Below are 6,734 nucleotides of genomic sequence, written 5' to 3' on the forward strand. Positions count from 1 at the left end.
CCCATGTCAGGGGGATGGATGTGTGTGAGCATTGAGGGGTCGCTGGGGGCCACAGACCTAGGCAGCTAGGGTGGGCTGGCCGTACTCGCATGAGCTCAGGGATTCAATAGAGAGGCGGTGGGAATGGGTGTCCCCCTGACCCTGCTTCATGTCCTCCAGAGGCCTCCCATAGAATGCCTCACATTGGCCTGAAGGGCTTTCTCTTCTCCAGCCTTTTGTTAGGACTCATTCCAGCCATAGGGACTTTGCATTTGCCGTTCCCTCAGCCGAATCCAACCTGCCTCCGCTGTTCACAAGGCTGGCTCCTCCACTGTCAGCATTCAGGCAGAGTTACTTCCTAAGACAACCCTTCCCTGCCCATCCCAGGTAAAATATCTCCCTCACCTTACTTTTCTATCACATTTGTTTATTTCCTGGATTATGTTTTTCATAAATATTTTTCCCTGTTTTTCTAAAAGACATACATTTCATTTAATGAAACTTGAATCTCCAGAGCCTGGCACATAGTAGGTGCTCAATGAGTGTTTGTTGAATGAATAAATGACTAAAAAAGGAAACAGGAAGCAGCTGGGTAGAGGCAGTGCTGGGTGGTTGCTGAAGGCCTCTGATAAGGGGACTTGGGGATCATCTGCTCAGTTCTGCCTTTCTCCTCACTCTTCCTGTGCTAGCCCTGTGGGGTCCTAAGGACAGCCTTGGTGGCAGGGAAGGCTCCCTGAGATAGGAGATCTCAGTGAGGCAGGAAAGCCAACACTCAGACATCCTTCTCTCTCTGCTCTTTCTGTGGGTTCCTATGGCTCTGGTCCCAGTTCTTTATGAGGTTCTTATCTTTCAGTTTCCTGTGTCTCACAGGCTTGTGTTCCCCTCTCTTTTCTTTTTCCTCTTCATCTCCCTTCCCCCCAATGACAGAGTCTTCCCACAACCCCCTATCCCCACTTCACTCCACCCTCTGCTCAGAACCCTGAGGCTCGCCCTCCACTGCCATTGCCATGCACCCTATGCAGTGCGGGAAGGGCTCTGTCATAAATCCAAGGCTGTCTGTCTTTGGGGAAGAGAAGGAGTGGAGGAAGTGAGGTGAGGTACCAGGGATCCCCCCACACCCCTGTCCCAAGCAGATTTTCTGAGGGCTCAGGGGCACCCTCTCCCCCCATAGTAGGGCACTGGGTGGTTTTCTGTTCAACTTCCTCTTCTCCACCATGTTTGGTCACCAGATTGGCAATGTGGAGAGCATATCTGGTTGCCTCTGTCTGGGAGGATGGTCCTCATGGGGGTATCTCAGAGTTCTGCTCGGCTGGTGGGAGGGGTGGGGTGGAGAGGCAGGATCTGGACTCAGAACTCAGATTCTCATCCCCATCCCAAGCTGGGCCCTCCTGGCTGTGTGTACTTCAGGAAAGGCTTCTACTTTTTCATCCCTGCAGGCCAGAAACTTGGAGTCCTTCTAGATCCCCCTCTCCCTCACTCCTCACTCCCATTCTGTCAGTAAGTCCTGTGGATTTTACTTCTCAGTATCATTCCACTCGACTCTGCCTTTAATGTGCCCAGTGCCCTCCTCTACCCACAATCCCCCTGACAATGGACTTTCCTTCAGCTTTCATCTTAGCCATCATCATCTACTCAGGGAAGCCCTCCCTGACTTCCCTGAGTAAGTCAATTTTCCTAAGTCTCATTTCAGAGAGCTATGTGCCTCTTCTCAGCGGAAGAGCATTTAGTTAGGCATTCACAGTACAACTATTCAGTATCTTTGTCCTTCATTTTAGTAAGCTCAGGAAGTCAGGAACTATGTCTGTTTTATTCATCAGTAACTCCAGGCAGGGTTGCAAATAAAAACACAGGACATCTACTTACATGTGAATTTTGGGTAAATGACAAATAATTTGTTAGCATAGGTGAGTACCAATCATATCTTTAAGGCCTAGCACAGTGCCAGACATATAGTAGGCCATCAGCAGATATTAAATGATTACTGAATAAATGCAGAAAGAGGCTTTCTGCCCCTCTCTTTGTGCTGACTGCCCAAAGATGCTTTCTTCCTGTGCTCTGTACCTGTGGCACCTAGTAGCCCCATTTCTTCTCTTTGGAAGAGGGAATGTGTCTGTAGATTTGCCTTGGTTTGGGTCTCCCATCCTCTGGCCCTGTCCTTTCTGTGGGTTTCTCTCTTCTCAAATGCTTCTCCTCTGGTCTATTTCTCCACGCTCTGTCAGTCTCTTTTTGTCTGTATTTTGTTTTCTCTCCCTTCTCTCTCTGTTTCTTTGCCTTTCCTTCTCCCCATCCCATCCACCCACAAGGAGCTGGGGGGTTTCCTGGGGTTCCCTGTCCTTTCCAAGAAGGCTTCTCAGGTCTACAAATGAGGCTTGCCCTAACAGGGTAGGCTACAGGCACTGCAGGAGAAGGTAAATTTGCTTGGAGCATTTGGTTTTGATCCTTGGTCCTGATAGATGATTCTGAGTAGGAGATTACAGGGGAGTTATGCCAGCATTCAGGTAGAAAGATAGAAGGGTGACTTTCTCAATATCTTGAGCATCCTGGGCTAGGGATCCAGATTGGGTGGAGGGACCAAGTCCCTGATGGGAAAAGATGGGTTTGGCAGAGACACCAGAAGGAGTGACAGACAACCCTGTCCTGGTGTGCCTGGAGGCAGGGGATTTGATGTGATGACCTCTGGATCAATAGGTTCCAAATGTCTGCTATCACCTCCATCATCATCATCATCATCATCATCATCATCATCATCATCATCATCATGGGTCTGGGTCCAGATTGTCTGGGTTTGACTCCTACTCTGTCACTATGGTCAAACCTTGAGAAATTTATCTAATTTTCTAATCTACAGTTCCATTTCCATCAAATGAGGTTAAATAATAGTATTTATGGAGTGTTGTAGTCAAGATTAAATAAGGTAACATATGGGCCGGCTGCAGTGGCTCACACCTGTAACCTCAGCACTTTGGGAGGCTGAAGAGGGAGGATCATTTGAGGCCAGGAGTTCCAGACCAGTGTGGGCAACATAGTGAGACCCGTCTCTACAAAAAATAGAAAAATTAGCCAGGCATAGTGGTGCATGCGCCTGTAGTCCCAGCTACTCAGGAGGCTGAGGCAGGAGGATCACTTGAACCCAGGAATTCAAGCCCGCAGTGAGCTCTGATGATGCCACTCCACTCCACCCTGAATGACAGAGCAAGGCCTTGTCTCTTAAAAAAAATAAGGTATTGTGTGATAAAGCTCCAAACAGATACTGCAAGCCTAATGTGTACCAGACACCGTTATAGGATTCAGAGGTGAACAAGACACATCCCTTTCTGCATGGAAGACATGCAGAAGACATGAACAAGACACATCCCTTTCTCCCATTCCAGTGACACAGTGCTTGGCACATATTGAGTGCTCAGTGACAGGCTGGTAGGACTGCTATCCTTCTCATAAGGAGCATCTGTACAGTGCTCCACAGGCTATGAAGTGCATTCATGTCTGGTATACTTTTTAGAGTTCCCACAATCTTCATTTTGTGAGGTGGGTGTTATAATTGAGGAAATTGAGGCTCAATGCCCAGAGAAGGGACTTGCCCTGAACTGTGCAGCTAGCCAATGGCTGAGGGGACCTGCCACCCAGATCTGCCTAGCCACCCAGGTTTCTAATTCTTGATGCAGAAGAGGGAAGTGTGTGTGTGTGTGTGTGTGTGTGTGTGTAGGAGTGGGGTGAACTAAGGATATGTCCTATTTCAGTGTTCACGGGGCATCAAGTCTGACATGGAGGAGAGAACATTGCTTCCGGGGGCACATGTAGACTCCCTCCTCCCGCCCAACCTCTGTCTGCCTCATTCTGCACGGTTCACATGGAGCTCAGCACGTATTTGTTGAATGCGTGAATGAGTGAGTATGTGTCATTCCCCCTCTTCCTCCTCCCGCTCCTGTTCTCTCTCTCTGGTTCCCTTCTCCTGGCTTGTCTCCCCGCCCCCCAGGTCTGCTCCAAGCCAAGCTCTACTTGCCTCCCTTGGCTGGATCCAGCTGGGGAGAGGTGAACAGCTGAGATGCCTTCCAGGAACCAGAGAGTTACAAAACAAGCCCCTGGCTGGCCAGGAGAGTGCAGAGTCGGGAAGAGGAGGGTCTGCTTTCCTGGGGCTGAGGGCTCCAGCCTGGCCAGGAGTCGGGGGCTAGGGGGAAGGGGAACATGACTGGGGCAGGGCCTTGCTTGGAGGGGTACGATGGATTGAATGGTGTCCCCCCAAATTCACATGTTGAAGTATTCACCCCTAATGTGACTATATTTGGAGATAGGGCTTTTCTGAGGAAAGTAAGATTAAATGAGGTTATAAGGGTAGGATCCTAATCAGGTAGGATTGATGGCTTTAGAAGAAGAGGAAGAGAGGGAGCTCTCTCTCTCTCTCTCTGTCTCACCATGTGCACATACTGAGGAAAGACCTTGTGGACACACAGTGAGAAGGCAGCCGTCTGCAAGCCGGGGAGAGAGCCCCCACCAGAACCCAGCCATCATGGCCCCTGATCTTGGACTTCCAGCCTCCAGACTGTGAGAAAATAAATCTCTGTCATTTCAGCCACCCAGTCTATGGTATTTTTCCAATGGTAGCCCAAGAAGACTGATTAATACAACGGGGAATGGGGATCCCTGGTCCTGCTCTTTCCTACATGGTCCTTCCAAGCTCAGAGAGAACCAAGGACCCAGGCCCAGGTCAGGCGGGCTCCTGCCCAGGCTTATGTCAGGGTGAGAGGCCTTCTTCTGAGGCTCTTATCCCTTCCCTGGTCTGAACTCTAAGTCCTCAGCCCAGCTCCCTTCTCTCTAACCATCCCAGACCTAAGATCCCATCTCCTGCCTCCCCAGCCATATTTTAAAGCACAAATCTGGAGGTGACTGTTCAGAAGGGGGCAGGAGCCAGGTGCTTCAGCCTCTGGGGAGGGGTTTAGTAGCCAGAGAGGAGGCAGGGCCTAGGGGTGTGGGAATCTGAGTTTTGAGAGATGGTTGTTCAGTGCACGGGGCTGCCCTCCTCACTTCACATCAGCCTCAGCAGCAGCTGGACCTTGCCGTGTGTCCAGCCACCTGGGACAAAGGGGCAAAGGAATTAAATCGGAAAGGAGCAAGAGGGAGGGAAGGTTTCTCTCTAAGGAGAGGGTGGGCTTGGGTGTGGGTGGGTATGATGAGAAGTGGGGGAAGTTGGAGGAGGGAAGGCGAGGGAGGTGGGTGGTACGTGTATACAGGAATGGAGAAAGGGACGAGGAGGGATGGAAAGAGTTGCAGGGGAAACCCTGGAGCGGGGACTGGAGCAGGGGTTGAGACCAAGGGCTACAAGGCCTGGAAACTGCTGGAGAGAAAACTCCTCGGGTAGCTCTGCATGCTCTGCATGGGTGTGAAGACCCCTCCCCTCCTCGTTCCTGCAGCTGTTCTTCCTTCCCTCTGCCCTCCAGCCCTCCCACCCGTGCTAGGCCAGCTGTTCTGCCCATCAGCAAAAGCCCAAGTCAAATTCTCTGCTAAATCTTAGGGGAAAGATGAGCTGAGGCAAATGCAGCAGAGATGATCACCTTCTGCTGACTCTCCGTGGCTGGGCTGAGGGGGACAGGGCAGGGGACTGAGAGGATTCCAGTCTGGAACTGCAATTAGGCAGTGGGAAGGGAGTCAGGGGCTACCTAAAAGGGGTTCAAGCCCATTGGAAGGTCTCTGCCACAGGGTCACATGGCTTAGCCCAGACAGAAGAACGGTCTCCATTCCTAAGGCTCTATAGGAAAGCTGATATCCCTGCAGCCCCCTCCTGCACCATTCGGTGAGACTGTCTGGCATGCCAACCTTGGGTCCCTAGTTGCAGGTCTGGAGGGGGCATTACCCTAAGACTGGGAAGGGGAGGAGGAGCCTGGGTAGAACTCCCCTGGTCCCAGGCTGGCATGAAGAGACCATTGTCCAGTTGTTTCAGGCTGAGCTGGCAGCTTGGGGGTCATGTGGGTTGAGGGACTCCTGTGGACTCCTCTGGAGCTGCTCATGTTCACTCACCTCTTCTCAGCCCTCAGGGAGGCTGAGCTGGACCTTGGAAGCCAGCAGGTCCCCAGGGGTACCACATATTCACTTTAAGCCCCTGGACACAGGGAAACCCTGCCCTTCTGTTTTCCTGGCAAAGTGGTAGGAAAGGGGTCATGAAGAAAGAAAAATGGGTGTGTTAAGCATGCGTGGCTGGACACGTGGCTGGGGGTGGGGTGGGAGTATGACAGGCCTGGTCTTCTCTAAGACACAGACACTCTGTGCCAAGTCAGGTCTCCATCTGTGAGGGGACAGCCCAGAAGGCCTCAGAACCAACTGTGCAAAGATCGATGCTTTATTTTTTGTCATGGGAGCTACACACCTGGGAGTTCCCAGGCTGGGATTGGGCACTGTGACCTTGAGAACCTCATCTAACAGTTCTGCAGACTTAAGGGGTGGGGCAGTGCCCAACCGCAGGCTGGGTGGGCTGGCCTTAGCCTCTCCCACCAGCCGAGGGCTGCTCCAGTCCAGTTTGGTTTCCTGGGTTGAAATCATAACCCGTCAGGCCCAACCTTGGCCAAAGATAATGCTCCTTTGGCAGGGCTAGCTGCTGGGAGGGCGCAGGCACTTGCTCTTCATAGAGCAAGAGTGGGCTTTTTCCCTGAGCCTCCTCTTCCACCCCCATGGAGTGGTTTCCTTAAGAACCCAGGCTTGCTAGACACATGGTTCCAGCTTCTGGGGGCTGGGTGGGGTAGGAGGGGGGCGGGAAAACGCCAGCTTCC

Source organism: Microcebus murinus, chromosome 18 (assembly GCF_040939455.1).
Source record: "Microcebus murinus isolate Inina chromosome 18, M.murinus_Inina_mat1.0, whole genome shotgun sequence".
In the NCBI taxonomy this organism is placed as follows: domain Eukaryota; kingdom Metazoa; phylum Chordata; class Mammalia; order Primates; family Cheirogaleidae; genus Microcebus; species Microcebus murinus.